A 17,889-nucleotide genomic window follows, 5' to 3' on the forward strand; every position below is an offset into this window, starting at 1 on the left:
AACCAACCCAATCCCATCCTGCAAACAACAATAAAGAACAACACCATTTCAACTTGGAAAAAAGGATTTTTTTCCAAGAAGAAAACTATGAGAAATGAGCTTTCTTAAATTCAGTTTTTCTTAAACAATTAGCATTGACTCCTCATTCTTTCACCTGAGCAGAAAGAACGATGCAAAGGCCAGAAGGGCGGCCAGGGATGAAAAGTCCCTCATCGCTGCACAGCTGGCCAACTTGAGACAACATGTGCACAGCCCTCTTAACCTACTTTTATGACTGGATTCCTCTTCCCCACTGTTCACTCTTCCCGTGTCTAGTGAAAAGAGTCATGAGGTTAATGAAGGAGCCCTTCTGTGTATGCATGACATGAGTTCAGCTTAAAACTAGTCTTATCTCAGGGCTGGAGAGATGGCTCAGTGGTTAAGAGCCCTGGCTGCTCTTCCAGAGGTCCTGAGTTCAATTCCCAGCAAGCACATGGTGGCTCACAACCATCTGTAATGGGGATCTGATGCCCTCTTCTGGTGTCTGAAGACAGCTACAGGGTACTCATACACATAAAATGAATAAATAAATCTTAAAAAAAAAAAAAAAAAAAAAGGTAACGGGTTGGGGATTTAGCTCAATGGCAGAGTGCTTGCGCTTGCCTAGCAAGCACAAGGCCCTGGGTTCGGTCCTGAGCTCAAAAAAGTAATACTGAGGTACTGAGGAAGTATACTGGGTCATAGGAGGTATGTCTTAAGGTTTAAAAAAAAAAAAAAAGACTAAAATCAGAAGCTAAGGGAGCTGGAGAGATGACTCAGCAGTTAAGAGCATTTACTGCTTTATGAGAGGACCCTTCTTCACACGACACAAAATAGGAGAAGAACACTGAGCATCAGAACGTTGCCACCAGCTACCCTGGAATGGGGGGCACTCTAGGCAAGCACTCTGCTAGCTGAAGTCCAAGAATTATGGAGAATAACAGGCCACAGGACCTTACAATCAGAACATGCACATGAAAAGACATGCATAGAGCTTCTGGTCAACACAGGCCTCTACCTGACTTCCTCAAGTGTCCCACTCAAATGCTTCCCTCATAAGCACCTTCAGAGACACAGCCAAAACAATCCTGAGGACGTGGGCATGAAACCTAATCAAGCACCCATTTGTGGTTTCAAGTAAGGTAGGATGCTGTGACACTCAAGATCTTTCTCCTTTTTGTGTGGTGTGACTGGACAAAAGAGGGAGAAAGATGGGACTTGATGATGGAGCAAGGGGGTTGCAGGGAGAGAGAAGAAAGAACACGGAGATAAAGAGCCCACCATAAGAAGAGATGGACCATGAGCACACGGCCAGGAAAACCAGCAAGTAATAAGGGATATTATGGCTGGGAAATAAGCTGAATAGCTCTACACCTGCCCCATCTAGGCTTACAGCTTGTAAATTAAATACCTAGGTAGAGAGAATGATTAAGTCCACTTACAACTGGCACCCAATACGGGTGCCAAAATGTTGTGGTAACTATAATTTGGACGTTTCTATCCAACCTTGATCATTTAGTTCCCAAATAAAAGGCATACAACCTTTATAATAAGCCTTAAGGCATTAGAGCTGGGCAGGTATCAACCCTCTATGCTATTTTCTCCTTCTCTGTCAGTAACCCCAAGATATCCACTTGCTGTGTTCCACCTTGCGCTAGCACTCGTGTAAATGCCAGTGACACATGACTGCCTGCCAGTAATTCCAGCAGGCAGCAAACAGAGGCAAGACACCCTGGAGCAAATTGGCAACCTAGACTAGCTGAACAAGCATAAGCTCTGAGACCCAACCTCATAATATGTACAGTGGACAATAACAGAAGACAGTCAACATGAGCTCTGGCCCAGAACAGCGCCTGGCACGCACAAACCAAAAATGTGCTTTCAACAGCATAAAGTAAGCAAGATTAAAATTGGTCAATTTTACACCACATACATTATATCACAATAAAAATTAATTTAAAAAATGTGTCATGTATGTGTTTATTACTATATTGTTGCTATTATCAATAGATATTAAACTTAGGAGGAAAAAAGACTATAAACCAACATCTTAACTTATGCCAGAGGAACAGCCTCTGTGATTGAAGCAACTTTATTCTGGGGAAGTTTCACTGTTTAAGGAAGTAGGGCGTTGTCTGGAACTTGTCATCTACCTGCCTCAGCCTCCAGAGACCTGGGACTTCAGGTTTGGTTTTCTGTGATACCTGGCTCACTCTGATGTAAAACTGACATCATGAACTGTGACTCCACCACAACCTAGTTCTGAGCACTCAAGACAATGTGGACATTCAGAAATCCATGAAATAAACCATAAATTTTGGGTAGGTTATAATTTTGTTATTTTTTGAAACAGAATCTTACTATGTTGTAACACCAGGCTGGCCTTAAACTCTAGATCCTCCTGCCTCTGCTAGCTAAATTAGCTGAAGTTATAGGCGTATGCTGCAATACACAGAAAAGGCAGATAATTAAAACAGAGACTGTTCCAGAAGGCTGTGATGGCTCACACCTTTAATCCCAGTACTCAGGAGGCAGAGGCAGGCTGACTTCCCTGAGTTTGAGACCAGCCTGGTCTACAGAGTGAGTTCCAGGACAGCCAAGACTATACAGAGAAACCCTGTCTCAAAAATGAGGGAACTGGAGGGACGGCTCAGCGGTTAAGAGCACTGACTGCTCTTCCAGAGGTCCTGAGTTCAATTCCCAGCAACCACAGGTAACTCACAGCCATCTGTAATGGGATCCAATGCCATCTTCTGGTGTGGCTGAAGACAGCAACAATGTACACACATAAATGAAATAAATCTTAAAAAACAAAAAAGAAAGAAAAACAAAAACAAAAAATTTGGGGATATTGAAGTGAAAACTTAAGGATTCTTTGGAAAGTCAGTTGGATGGTGTTCTGCTGGGACAAACATGTGAAGAAACACTTTGTTAAAGTGGACACAGGTATGAAAGGATAAGGCAGACTCGTGAAGGAATGTTTCACTGAAGCAGACACAGGTGAACCAGCCCCAATCAAATGCTTGCTGTCATGGCGTCTGTCCACAGTAGAGCAGTGACTAAGTGACCGAAACACTTGTGAAGCTGTCATGGCGTCTGTCCACAGTAGAGCAGTGACTAAGTGACTGAGACACTTGTGAAGCTGCCACCCTTGGTCATCTTTCTTAGCCATCTCTCTGGCACTTCAATTTCTCTCATCAAAATTTTGTAACTTTTGTTTCATCTAACCTGGTTAAATTTAATTATTTTCCATACTTTTGCAAATGAAATTATTTTATTAACTTCCTTTTGAGATGATTAATTTATAAAACTGTGACTTTAGCATTCAGAAGGCAGAGGCAGGCGAGTATCTGTGAGTTCAAGGCCAGCATAATCTATAAAGTGAGCCAAGGACAGCTGGGGTTTTGTTACAGAGAAACCTGATGTCAAAACACACACACACACACACACACACACACACACACACACACACACACACACGCCTCAAACAAACCAAGACATTTAGGCAATCCTGCCTGTTTTCACTGATAACCTGTTCCTTTTACTTTTACTTCTGAAAAGTCCCTTGTATTTTGTGAGGTTGGAGAATTCTTTTTGTACAACTAGATCTATAAAAATAACCACTGCTCAGGCATGGTAGCACAAGCCTTAGGAAGCAGATGCAGAAGGATCTGTGTGAGCTTGGGGCCAGCCTGGTCTATAGAGTGAGATCCAGGACTACACAGAGACGCTGTGTCACAAAAGACTAATGACAACAAAACTATTGTCTGTCCACAGAAGTGGAGCTGAGGCTGCAGCTCAGTGGTAGATGGTTGTCTACCTTGCACAGAGCCATAGGTCCAGCAGCCCCAAACTACAAAATGATTCAAAAAGTCACTAATAATATACTAAAGTCACTGAAATCTTAACTTTAAGTATAACACGTAATATCTTCATACTATCCTCTTTTGCTGATGGCCCTTCCTTATTAATTTTTAATTTACGTACTTAAGTTATTTAGTGCAGAAGACCTGACTCCCTCCACAGGCCTTTCTATAGCACAGTGCTCAACATAATGCACCCTGAGGCTGCCTGCCTGTGTTCTGACTACACTTTCACTGCCCCTGAATCCTAAGGATAGAACTTCGTGTTCTCTACAGCAGCGATGCAGACAGAAAAGCGAACCCACTGCTCAGTGTCTGACCAGCACTGTTTGAACAGGTGAAGTTACTAATTAACTACACATGCCATCTGCCCATCACAGACACATCCACTCATTCTAACCATATGAAAGGGAACCTTTCTAACCACTTTAAAACCCCACTTGGCTTTTAAAAAACCTTGACCAGAAGGCTTCATCCTTCAGAGACAACAAGCAGCTCGTAGGTCCTCTACAGCTCCAGACAACTTCATGAGTTCACGGATCTGCAAGCCACAAAGACTTGGCAGAAACAACTGGGTAGGTGCAGAGAGACAGACTTCATATGACATGAACAGAAGATCAGCTCAGCCTCCAGAAGATAGTAATGAGAAACGAGAAGACTTGGCTGACCTGTGAACTCTCTTCCTGTCTAGGAGCCAATCATTTTCCTCAAATCGGACGGCTAACATTCCTTTCAAAGTTCTGAAAAGAAAAACTGGCCCAATGGTCTACTCTGTGAAAACTAATTGTCTCTTGATCTGTCAAAACAAGAGGTGGCTCAGCAATTAAGGGCAATGACTGCTCTTCCAAAGGACCTGAGTTTGAATCCCAGCACCCACATGGTGGCTCACAGTCCCCTGTAACTCCAATCCCAGTGAATCTGATACCTTCTTCAGGCTCCCTTGAGGAATCAGGCACAGGAGTGCTGCCTGACATACAGGTAGAATATCCAAACATAAAATAAAATTTTTTTCAATTAATAAAACAGAAAATCTACCATTAACAACTCTCTACAAGAATGATAAAAGAAATCCAGTTCAAAAACAACAATTAGGGGCTGGAGAGATGGCTCAGTGGTTAAGAGCACCCGACTGCTCTTCCAGAGGTCATGAGTTCAATTCCCAGCAACCACATGGTGGCTCACAACCATCTGTAAAGAGATCCGATTCCCTCTTCTGGTGTATCTGAAGACAGCTACAGTGTATTTATATATAATAAATGAATAAATCTTTAAAAAAAAAACAACAATTAACAAACAGTAAGTAATTCATCTACAATGTATATTATGAAGTGACTGTAGCTGTGACAACTTTTTGTTCTTGTTATTGATCAGTGCAAGTGCATGCTCCCATGAGGGGGTGTGTGAGGAGTGTAAGCCTGAGGCTGACACTAGGTGTCTCACCTATTGCTCTCCCAACTTGGATTTTGAAACATCGTCCTTCACTGAACCAACCTGCAGCTCACCATTTCAGCCACACTTGCTGGCCAGCAAGTCCCTGAGATCTTCTTTTGCCTCCCCAACCCCATGCCTCCCTACTTATGTTGGAGTGATGAGAATGCACCACCACACCCAGCTTTTTTGTAGGTACTGATCCAAACTCAGGTCCTCCAGCTTGCACAGCAGCACTTTACAGACACCTCCCGCGACTGCTGTTCAAATACTGTGGGTAAAGCCTGGAGAAGGCAGAGCAGGAAGAATAACAGGAGCTTCATGAGCACAATTTATATCTAGCACGTCCTTCCTCAGGGTAATTAATCTATTACTCCATTACTCTGCTCCATCAAACCCAGGGCAAAAACAGATCTTCTACCACTCAACAGCTGTAACTAGTGGACAACTACCCAGAGTCTGCATCAGATACACTCTTAGGAAAAGTTCTTAGGAAAAGTACTTAGCTTCTTCACTTTGAGGAAACCTTAGGAAAAGCTTCCTTTAGATAACCGAGTCTGCGGTCACACTGATTAAAGAACTAGAACAGGTTGGGGATTTGGCTCAGCGGTAGAGCGCTTGCCTAGCGAGCGCAAGGCCCTGGGTTCGGTCCCCAGCTCCGGAAAAAAAAAAAAAAAAAAGAACTAGAACAAATGGCAAGTATTAGAAGCAACTTCAGTGGAGTTCTATGAAAGAGAGGGAACTGCCTGGCTCACCAAAACACAGCATAAAGCATAAAGAAACTGCCCCAGAGAGAGGACAAGATATGTGAGCAGAGGGGGAAAAGGGGAAAGGGTGTGTGTGTGGGGGGGGGGGGGTGGAGAGACATGAATTCATGTCACAAGACAGTATCTTGAAAATGAGGACCAGACAAGACAATTAAGCACTAAACTGACACCTGGAGAAAGATCCTGGCCAAAACAAAACATCACACATGGGTCAAGGAAGGGCTACAAGTTGGGAGGGAAACACCCCTGTAATTCCAGCACTTGGGAGGCTGAGGCAGGCAGGTCTCTGAGCTCAAGACCAGTCTGGTCTACAGAGTGAGTTAGCTTGTTTTTTCCTTTCGCACATCAAGAATGTTCCTGCAGGAATCCGAAGGATGCAGGCCAGGGTTTAGCTCACTGTGGAACACTTGCTGAGTCTGGTCAAAGCTCTGGGTTCTACCTAAAGAACGAATTATCTCAAGCTCAAGGCCAGCTTGGGCTACCAAGGCAAAAGACTCCTCTCAAAACCAAATAAAACAGAAAGCCCAGCAGCAAGACAAGGACCTTGTGCTCTCGTGTCCATTAAGAGGTAGATATAAGGAACAGCCTCACCTGCTATGTCTGCTAGTGCTTCAGAGGTCATTACCTGAGTATGTTCACATCATAGATACAGAACAGCAAGTATATCTGACTTTAAATAATGCTGAAAACACAAAGCATGAAATCAAGGAAGCCACATCCTCACAGAAGATGCTATTCTCACGTTAGGGTCACAGAACTCTGCAAACTTAGTCACTAGGTGTCCGTCCCTGCCCTTCTATATGTAGTACTTCACAATACTGAAGGTCTCCTTGCTTCCTCACCTGGAAGAAGGTGACATGTCAAGAAGTTTCATGTGAATTTGCAAAGCTTCAAAGAGGCAGTATACAAACTATTTGCACTCTGTTCCAGGTAACATATTCCCGGGGGGCGGGAGGGGGGAACAAAAGCAACTTTCAACAAGCAAATTCCTTAGAAAGCATTCAGTTTTTTGGTGGTGTAGGGGGGTTGAGCAGGGAAGGGAGGAGTTGGCATAAGAGACAAGGGTGATAGTGCCTTTTTGTTTTTTGTTTAGACAGGCAGGTAGACTGAAATACAGACTAGTCACACAGGCTACGTAAGAACTATCAACAGGTCCACAAGTTTTGATTTCAACTCCAGATATCAGGCTTCAGTCAATGATAGCCTGGTCATACAATTCTCAGAGGAACTTTCATGGCCAGCTTGTTGAAGAGGAAAATCAAACTAAGTCCCTTCTTCTACTCCTAGTCCTTCCATTCTTAACATACTGTTACAGGCAGCTCTGGAGTAGAAGTTTAGCTCAGCAGGAGAGTGACTGCCTAGCTCATGTGAGGTCCAGTCCAACTGTAATAATAAATTCGCACAAAAAGCCATTCCTCTCCCAGAAGTGGGGTACATCCAGCTTCTACAGCAGTTATAAGGTTTAACAGAGCAATGTCTACCAGGCACAGCATTAACAGTGGCACCTCTTAGCTGCAAAGCCTGCCTGCCCACTAAGGCACACTTCCATGCCAACATTATCCAAAACTCCACTAAGGTTCTCTTTCCCACTTTAGTCACGGAACTTTAACATTTTCTTTAAGCTATTTTTAGAGTCTTCATTTCCCTGGGTTCTACAATTATTCCTGAATCTTCAAGACTCCTAATTTTACATTCCCCACAGTATTTTCTTATACTAGATAATAAAAATCTAGCAAAGTAACTACTGGTCCAGAAACTACTCACATGCTACGAAAAGCTAAGTTATACTGCAGAATTACAGGTACAGAATTTTAAAGCTTTAAATGAGGCTGAGATGTGGGAAGGAGCAAAGCCATATAATACGTTAAACTAAGATCTGATTTTCAAAGTTGAAGATTATTAAGCCAAAAAGATGGTAGTCTGATACCAACAAATACCAACCGGAACACCAATAAGAACAGCAAGAGACCAACTTCTAACATGTGCACGAGGAACTCCAGCACGTTAACGTCAAATCAACAGATTCTAAATGCAAGCACCCCTGCTATGGCGAGCTGTTGACTCCACAGGTGACCCTTTGGGTCAAGCCAAGCAGAGATGTGTCAAGATCAAAGAACATAAAAGCAGAGGGACCACAGTGATGGCCATGAATGGCTCCTCTTCACTCACCATTCTGAGTCATTCTGGTTTCTCAGAGTGCTCAGAAGACTCATCACTGCGTTATTTGTTTTCCTTTTTGAGGTGCTCAGGGATCGAGTCCAGGTCCAGCCTCCACCTCTAACACAGTTAAGCAGCACTGTCAGTAGTTTCAAACTAGGGCACACTGCTCTAGGACTACGTCTGGCCCCTCCGGGTCTCCCTGCACTGCTAACGGAAAAGGAGCCACGATGGGTCAGCTTCTGTGAGCAGTAGCCCTGTCCACTAAAGTGAAAGAAACAGCTAAATTAGACACACCCCAATGCTCCACCCTTGCCCATTTATGCATTCCAAACTGGGGCCAATTCAGAGTGGGGCTTACTGATCTTTAGAGGGGTTACAAGTTAGATGAGGTCATTAGGGCTGGCCTTTTATCAGCATGGCAAGCCCATTCTGTCCATCCGCAGCTCAGGTGCATAACCTCCAGAACCATAAGGAAATACACTGCTGCTGTTTAAACTACTGGGTTCATAGAACACAGACACACAGACTAAAGACCTTGCCTTCCCACTTTTTATTCAATCATTATGTTTGAAACAGAGGTCTTCCTTCATATGCTCCCAGGCTGATCTTGAACTCTCAGGCTCAATTGATAGTCCTGTATCAGCTTCCAGAGTAATAAGACTTCAGATACACACTACACCACCAACGAAATACTATGGTGCAATGAAAATAGAATTAAAACCACACGTGACACAAGGTTTCAGAAAAGTCAAGGAAACCAGATACAGAGGAATGACTGCACAGTGGGTAATTCCATTTACACAAAGGAATCCAAACCAAGTAAATTAGTCACTGTGTTAGAAATCAGCTGCAGCTGACTTCACGTCCTGAGTGTGGGAGTGGGATGAGACTGGGGCTGGAGGAGGTGTTCAATAAATAGCTTTACAAAGATGAAAATAAATGTACACTTGGTTAACAGCAGTAAAGAGATAATGGATCGAAAGGCAGAAGGAGTCTTTAAGTTTGTGAACATCCGTTAAACTGCTCATCTATTTGTACATACTTCCATATAGATATGTGCCTATTTAAAAAGTGGGGCATAGGTGGTGGCATATGCCTTTGATCACTGACAGGCAGAAGCAGGCAGGTCTCTGAGTCTGAAGCCAGTCTGAACTACAGAGCGAGTTCCAGGACAGCCAGGATACACAGAGAAACCCTGTCTTGAAAAATAAAACCAAATAAACTAAGGTAAGTTGAAGTCTATACTTGACGGAAAAATTAGTTGACATGGAATCACTTCTTTCTACTCCTACCTTTTTTAAGGTTCTGATTAGTTCAATAATCAGCAAAAAGACATGACTTTTTTGAGAAAGGCACATCTGCATATGGAGTCAACAACTGAGACTTCAGGGAAACCATGCAGTGGAAGAGGCAGATGGCACTCTACTCCAGTCGGGCCACCCAAACTAGTCAGGACATGTCAGCAAGTAACGCGAGTAACCAGTGAGCAGAGAAGGGCATTCCCTGGAATCAGTAAGTAACTCACAAACACTAGAAAGCACTTACAGGAAATGCTGGGTAGGAGGGCTTATATAGGACAGTAATGCTCTTCCTGCAGTCACTGACTGAATGACACAGGCCAAAGCACTGGAAACTGGCTCGCTCTCTCTAGCTCTGGCTGTCCTAGACTTATGTAGACCAGGCTGGCCTCACTCGTAGAGACCCAGCTGCTAGGACTAAGACTAAGGTGTGTGTCAACGCATCTAGCCTGCCTTTTGTTTTTTAAAGGCAGGGTCTCAGTGTATGCCACCACACCCTAGAATCAGGTCTACTAGGGACTAAACATCCCCAAATCTCTAAGTACATGGAGAATTTTTGAAAGCCTGGACTACAAAAGACCCTATTTCAAAAGGAGGTGTGTATATGTGCATGTGTGAGGGTACACTGTTTTTCATAAAGTGGCAGACCGAGGTTTTTAAAGATAAATTCATAGTAGTTTTTTTTTTATTGTGGTCTTTTCAAAACTAAATTGAAATAACTTTAAATATTACACTGATACAGAGTAGAATAAATGATATTAACTATTTTAATTTTATTGACATGTATTTATGACTTTATCATACGTATACAGAGTGCATACTGTTCATGTGCAGAACTATTATAGGGCTCCTGAAGTAAAGTGAGTTAACTCCCTGAAGAGGCTATCTTCACTTAACACTGGGAAGCATCAAGAAACTCCTCACTCTGCCTGGGAGCATCAGCAGCAAGGCGGATGGAGATGCGATCCCTACAGAGTGCTCAGGTCTTTAGGCTACCTCAAATCTGCTCTGTGCCAACACAGGCAATCCTAGGAGATCAGGAAACAGATAACAGAATCAATCAGATTTCCAAAGCAGTGATGACATCACCAAAACAGACCTCTGGCTGGACTCCCACCCTGTGCATTTATGACTGCATCCTAAGCAGATGAATAGGCGAACACTGCATGCCACATCACCACTGGAGTCAATTCCCAAGCTTTCCTCTTTCCTTAAGGGGACATTTTGCAAGTAGCTGTTCTAAATTTGGTGTTGGAATCGCTCTGCATTACTAAAACAGAAAGTGGTCAGGATATTCAAGACGGCTCCACCGATCTAGCCCATCATGTCACGCTCACCTTCGGGCCACAATCACTGCTCATGACCACCACTTAAAGCCAAGCTTTGGGTTTTGTTTTTTATTTAAACTTTAAAACAAAAATGCAAATGATCTCCAGTATTTAATGTTCTCTAAAAGGTGAACAATAGGAAGATAAATAACAAGCAAGAAAACACTGCAAAATGTTTGCAGCAACTGCGGGAGTGCAGCACCCAGACCACAGCTCAGCACAGATGAGAGTCTTGCTAGCAACAAGAAGAGCAAGGCTCAGTGTTGCAGAAAGAAGGACCCAAAACATAAGGGTCTCGGAACCCTTTAAAGAGGAGCTGCTATTGGCCCAGGGTAGGAGGCCATCTCCTAGTTACTTGCCCAGGAGAACTCATCTAGCTTAGCCACATTTGCCAACTTGGCCGGAGCTTAGATGACTTATCATTGAAAAACATTAAAGACTGATGCCAGACCCCAGGGAGGATAGAGGCAGGAGGTGACAACTGGACCTTAGAGACTGGGTGCACACCGTATTTTCATAGGAAAGTTACTGACAAATGTGCAGTACCATTACTATCAGTGCGGATCTCTTTGAAGACAGCGCATCCAATGCCCAATCTTTCTTGCCTCACTTGGTGGTGGAGCCAGAAACTGATTCACAACTCTTTTCCTACAAGGGCCACTCTGACAGGGTCAGGACCTCTGAATGAGATACAACTGACACCAAAAAAGACAACCAGAAAAGTCACCGTGTGCTTGCCAGCAATCACCTGCAAGATCACACTAATAAAGCTACCTTTAGAGCGCCCGTCAGATCCTCATGTGGATAAAGCCTGGGCCCTTGAGCAGAGGGAACCCAAGGGCCATGGAAAGCAGAGGACACCGGTCTTCTCCAGAATGCTTCACTAAGTCTGGCAGCAGCTACATTAAGCTTTGTTGTCAGCTAAAAAGGAAAACCCAGCCTTTGCTCACACATTACAGTGCACTGTACTAAGTGGCGTCTATTTCCCCTCAAGGGAGGACGAAAATATCATTTACAACAAAAAGGGAATCAAATTTAGTGTTGATGGTTACTCTTCAAAGGAGGTGATCAGTCATGCACCAGAATATGATCCCCTCTCAAGAGCAAACTATACAAATACATGGTTAGGAATACATGGTTCCCAATTCTGACAAAGATGGGGACTGAGGATAGTTCAGTTGTTGGACAAGTATAAGGACCTGAGTTCAGATCCCCAGGACCCACATTTAAATCAAAAAAAAAAAAAAAAAAGAGAGAAGGGTAGGGGAGTGGTGTGTGTGTGTGTGTGTGTGTGTGTGTGTGTGTGTGTGTGTGTGTATGTGAGCTTGATGGCTAACCTGCTAGCAGGGGATAAGCTCCAGGGTCAGGGAAAAGATCCTGTCTTCAAAAAAATTAAAAAGGGGAGTAATTAAGTAAAACACCCAATACCAACCTCAGGCACACACAAAAAGTTGGGAAATATTTCAAGTTATTAGCCAGAACAATACACATTTGAATATCTGATTCACCTGAGGGAATAAAAAAATAAAATAAAACAAAAACTACTTTTTGCAGAAGCCCCAGATTCTCCTATGGCCGAGTCATTATTCTGAGGCTCATTCTTTTACAATTCCTTGAGGAAGACCCATCCATGCCTGTAGCCCTGAGTCAGAACCCAGTCATGCCTGACACACATATGGAAGAAAAACATTTCCTAAATGAGATGCCAGTCTCTTCTCAACTCACACATCACAAAGGTTTACAGCCCAGCCGGACAGCAAAGTAAACTACAGACAACCGAGGACACCAAACTTTACTTTGGCCAGCTTTAGAAGTAGTAATAATTCACTTTCCAGCTCGTACACTCAATTCTGAATCAATATTTCCAAGATAGAAGAGAAACATACCAACAGGAGATTTTATTAACCTAATCATGCGTATCAGCTGCTGAAGTAACAAGAAAGAGACAAGAGTTTATTCTTTGGAAAGCCAAAGACGCAATATTTTCAACAGTGAAGAGTCAACAAGCTAGGCTGTTGTAGGAAATTCTTGTAGAAAGGTACACACGATAGACAAGCCAGACCTGACTCAAAGAGAGCTGCATAGGAAACCTATTCAAATCCAATACATACCTTGCCAGAATTCAAGATCTTCTGGTTCGGTGACAGTACACTACCGTCACTACCGTCACTACCGTATTATGCCTTGTAAGTCACAACTGCAAATACAACATGGCTTTAAGGTAGGACCAAGAAGCTCTCAAATAACATCATTAGACAGGAGGTGGAGGGGGTGCTGATGGACAGATAACAGGTGGCAAGCTTCGGGAGCATCAAGAGGAGAAGAGGCCAGAGGCCAGTAAAGTGCTAAGTAGTCTGACTGCCTATGCTTCAATCTCTCCCTCTGAAACTTATCGGCGGTGTGACCTTGGTCGAGTGACTTAACCTCTCTGTTCTTCTCTGTAAGTGGACACTGCCTCCGTGCTTCGGAGGGCTGTTTGGAGAACAGGGCAACCTGTGCGGTCTTGCCACGCAGCCCAGCAAACCAGAAATCTCAAATGTTCACAATGTTACTCTCAACATCCGCACGATTATGAGCTAGGAGGACACCAGGCTATTTGAAAGGCACTCGAGAGGTCCTTCCTCCTGAAACTTCGGAAATAGAATTTACCCTGCAGGACCCTGAAAAGCTCCTGTCTCCCAGTGCCGGCGGCCGGCCGGGGCATGTGACGCGCTTGGCAGCGCTGCCTCGGTGGCCGGCCGGTACCTCTTCCCACCCATCAGGTAGCCGGCGGGGACGCGCCCAGCCCAAGGATCCCCGTACTCGCCGCCCGCCGATCACCCTGCGCCCTCCGACCTCCGCCCGCCGGGCGCCGCCCCGCCTGGCCCGGCCCAGCTCGGCGTTCGCCGAGGACGCCAGGCCCGGAGGCCCAAGCCACGGCGGGGGAAGGGCGGCCCGGGCCCGCCGCTCACCGCAGGGTCAACAGAGGAGGAGACACAACGCAGGCCGCGACAGAGAGGTTCGACTCCGGCTCCAGCAGGCTCCTCGGAGCTGCCCAGCCCCAAACACCGTCGCCAACGCCGCCGCCTTGGGCTTTATGGTCAAAGCTCCGGCCTTGCTCCCACTTCCGCCACTGCCGCCGCCCCGAGCGGAAGTGCCTGTCACGAGACGCCCGACGCCAGGGTTGGAGGGAGGAGCCCCGCCTCCACCTTGCGTCACGTTCCGGTCGCGTCAGGTCCTAGCCTGGCGCCTGGTGGGGTAAATATGGCGGTTTCTATATGGGGGCTGCCATCTTTGAAGGCCGTGCAGAAGCTGGAGCGCACCATATTGGGCCAAGAACTGATAATGCAATATTCCCTCCCCACGCCCCAACCCTGAGGGAGAGTCACTTAGCCTTTCTGAGAGTGTCCCCCTTTGGAACACGCTAATCAATCACCCATATGTCAGGCAGGGTGTGGTCCAGGGTCTTCTAAGTCCACTGGGTGCTATCTCTAATGTGGTTGGAAGTGATCAGTTACAGTGTTCTCAGAAATGGAACCCAGAGAGGAACTAGAAACTACTGAATACCTGTGCAGGGTAGATGATCCAGGAAAATGGAAAAAGAGCTAAGGAGTTGCTGAACTGACGATATGCCAGACTGATTTTATAGGCATGAAAGATATCACACCCACCAAAACTAAAACAAAGGCCTAATCCATCAAAGTCCATTATAGTTCTGGGAAAGTCTCAAAATGTACTAACCTTGCTTTTTAACTTCAATAGTTCCGCTTATAGCTAACAGTTCTTGTTAACTGAAGTATGTTAACCCAGAACATGGGTTTTGTTTTTTATGCTTAAAAGCTCACCCTGAGAAAGGCTCAACTTATATTGGAGTATTGAACACCCAGTGCAGTAGCCAGTCGCCTTTATTAGCTTACACCCATGTCTGAATAGTCTTCTCTGGTGCATGCTCTAGCTTGTGGGTTTAAGGAGTAGGAAAGGTTTGTAGGTCCTAAGGAATAGGGGAAGACAAGACCTTTCTGCCAAGATCCTCACCATTTGCTATAATAGAGTTTAAATAAACACTCATAGTGAGAAGTTTGCTCAATTTCAATCATGGATTAACTATTATTTGGCCATTCAATTGAATACTTTGAAACTAAGACAACAAAGGAAGTCTGTATATTCATATGCAAACTGAAATCTTCAAGAAATAACAAGTGACAAAGCAAGGCAAAAATATATATAAGTTGTCTGGTTATCTATTAAAATTTGACAGGGAAGTAGGACCCTTACGAATCTGGTGGTAGAGTCAGACTCTCCACAGTTGTGGAAGCTGATTCAGGCCCTGTTAGAATAGGGCACTACCTCACGCTGGGCATAGCATCAGCCTCCACATGGCAGTCAGACCAGCAGTCGGGAAGCAAAGCTGGATGTGGCTAAGAGCAGTGACACACTTGACCCGAGGAGGACAGTGGGAGGCAACCATGAGACCCAACAGGAACTATGTCTGTTCGTCATCTCCTCTGACTTTAGTTCCCCTGGAGTAATCACAGAGGAGCCAATGCTCTATTCTATCCTCCACGGGCACTGCATACACACATTGCCCTTACATACATTCAGGCAAAACCCTCATACATGTAAAAACAAGGGGGGGGGTAAAAACTAGGTAGAAAGTGGCTAGATGGGGCTGGGGATTTAGCTCAGTGGTAGAGCGCTTACCTAGGAAGCGCAAGGCCCTGGGTTCGGTCCCCAGCTCCGAAAAAAAAAGAACCAAAAAAAAAAAAAAAAAGTGGCTAGATGTGGTGGGCCACACCTTTAATCTTAGCACTTGGGAGGCACTTTAACCCTAGCACTCAGCAGGCAGAGGCTGGTAGATCTCTGTGAGTTCAAGGCCAGTCTAGTCAACAAAGAGAGTTCAAGGTGAGCTGGGGCTACTTAGACGCTGTCTCAAAACAATCAAACATACAAAACCCATCTGTTTGTTTTTGTTTTTCGAGAGTCGGGGTATCTTTGTATAGCCCTGAGTGCTGGGATTAAAGGTGTGTGCTTTCACCATCCACAGGTATTGGGTTTGTAGAAAGTAACTGAAAAGGACACGGACGCTGAAGTCTGACCTCGCTATATGCGCACAAACATACAACACCCACCCACCCCTTCATGTGTATTAAGAAAGTAAACAAACCATTAAGTAATTAGTGCAATGCAGGTTATAAAATGGTGTTATGCAGCCAGAAACGGTAGGCCTAGCCTGTAATCCTAGCAACCAGGAAACTGACATCAGAGGATCACCAAGAGGTAGGAGCCAGTCTAGGCTACATATAGAAAGCCTATCTTAATAAACAAGCGATGGAAAGTGGATGAAAGCAGGCACAGGTGTCCTGAGATTCATGGGTGACGAGGCAACTTTTGAACAGGACAAGCTGACACGAGCAGCTGACACGAACAGAAAGCGCTGTGTGTAGCCATAACAGCAGAGCAAAAGTTTTGTACAGAAAAAGCATCTTGTTCAGGAAACAGCAGCCAGTGTGGTTGAGGCAGAGCAGGTGAATGAGGAGAAGAAATTGGGGGAGAGAAGTAAAGCCAGACACTACAGTGGCTTCTGAGTCACAGCCTTTCTATCCCATATAAAAAGAAGCCCTAACAGTATAGATGAGGGGTGTGTATGTGTGTCTCTGTGTGTCTCTGTGTCTGTGTATCTGTGTATGTGTGTGTGTCTGTGTGTGTCTGTGTGTGTCTGTGTCTGTGTCTGTGTCTGTGTGTCTATGTGTGTGTGTGTGTGAGGGGTGTCTGCATAGGTCACTTACACAGCAGAGCCTGTCCTAGCCATCACCCTTTCCTCTTCTTTCCTTGAATGAAACTCGTGGCCATGGAAAGCTCTTGACACAGCCTCATAACCAGATTAATGTCTGATTTTGTGTGAACTGGGGCTCCTCCTGCTTCCTTCTACTTGGATGCGTTTTATAAATGCTGTCATTGAGTTCAGGCAAGCTATCAACTGAACTACACCATAGCCCCTGATTTTGATATATTTATTTATGTATGTATTTATTTTGGAGGGGAGACAGGGTGTCTCTATATAGTCCTCGATGTCCTGGAATTCCCTTGGTAGACCAGGCTAGCCTTGAACTCACAGCCAGTCTACATAGTGATATCCTGCAAAAACACACCAAAACGGCGTCCGTTTTAGCCAAGTGAATTGAAACAGCCTGCAAGCCCAGCGCTCGGAAGGCAGATGCAGAGAAGCTCTTGGACTGTATGGAAACACGCCCTGTAAATAAAATGCTGTTAGCCTATCACCCCAGGTAGAAAATACGGAGGTGGAAGTTCCAGTACAGAGAGAGGATTCTGGGAAGTAGTCAGGTGCCGGAGATTCCCAGAAAAAGAGTCATATGAAACTGAAACTGAGGACTAGGTAACCAGCCATGTGGCATGTCTTAGAATAAAATAAATGGGTAATTAAGATATGAGCTAGCTGGGGGGACAGAGTCAAAGCTATTGGCCGCAGCATTTATTCATATATATAAAAAGTCTGAATTGTTATTTCTGGGAACAAAGTGAACAGGTGGAAAAACCCAAAGTTACAGATGGTTTTAACACAGGCAGACACAGGCAGGCAGGCCTGTGAATTTTAGGCCAGCCTGGTGTACAGAGTAAGCTCCAGGACCACCAGAACTGTACAGCAAAAACCTGTCTTAAATAAATAAATAAACACATGGCAATCAGAGGAGAGCGAGAATTGTTGTATTATTATGGCCATTTTTCTTCCCTGGAAAGTTCTTATTGGTCTCTGGCAGACTGTATCACTTGCCCAGCTGCACTCTCCTCTCCACCCTCGGTTACCCCATCCCTTCTCCAGCTTCCATGCCAACTTTGCGTTTTACAGCAGCTCTGAGCTCCCTTGAGCCTCTGTGCGATCGTTTACCACTTACCAAGAGGTGGACAATAAGCCCCACCTCGCTGTGGGAGACTGTGTGTGAGAGTGATGAATGCACTCCGTCTGATGCCGCAGAGTGACTGAAGCTTGGCAGTTGCCAGGTAAGGGAAATTGTGGGCAGTGGCTTAGGGC

General features: G+C 44.8%; 1 protein-coding gene across 2 annotated transcripts in view; it reads right to left on the reverse strand.

Moving 5' to 3' along the window:
- Rab7a (RAB7A, member RAS oncogene family) overlaps nucleotides 1-17,889 on the reverse strand; it is a 48,740-nt gene extending 30,851 nt beyond the window's left edge. Inside the window, exon 1 of one of the 2 annotated variants that reach the window (XM_087656312.1) lies at nucleotides 17,753-17,889. The gene's annotated coding sequence lies outside the window, so the exon portion shown is untranslated. 2 annotated transcript variants of the gene reach the window in all.

This window comes from Rattus norvegicus, chromosome 4 (assembly GCF_021556685.1).
Source record: "Rattus norvegicus strain SHRSP/BbbUtx chromosome 4, alternate assembly SHRSP_T2T, whole genome shotgun sequence".
Taxonomy (NCBI): Eukaryota; Metazoa; Chordata; class Mammalia; order Rodentia; family Muridae; genus Rattus; species Rattus norvegicus.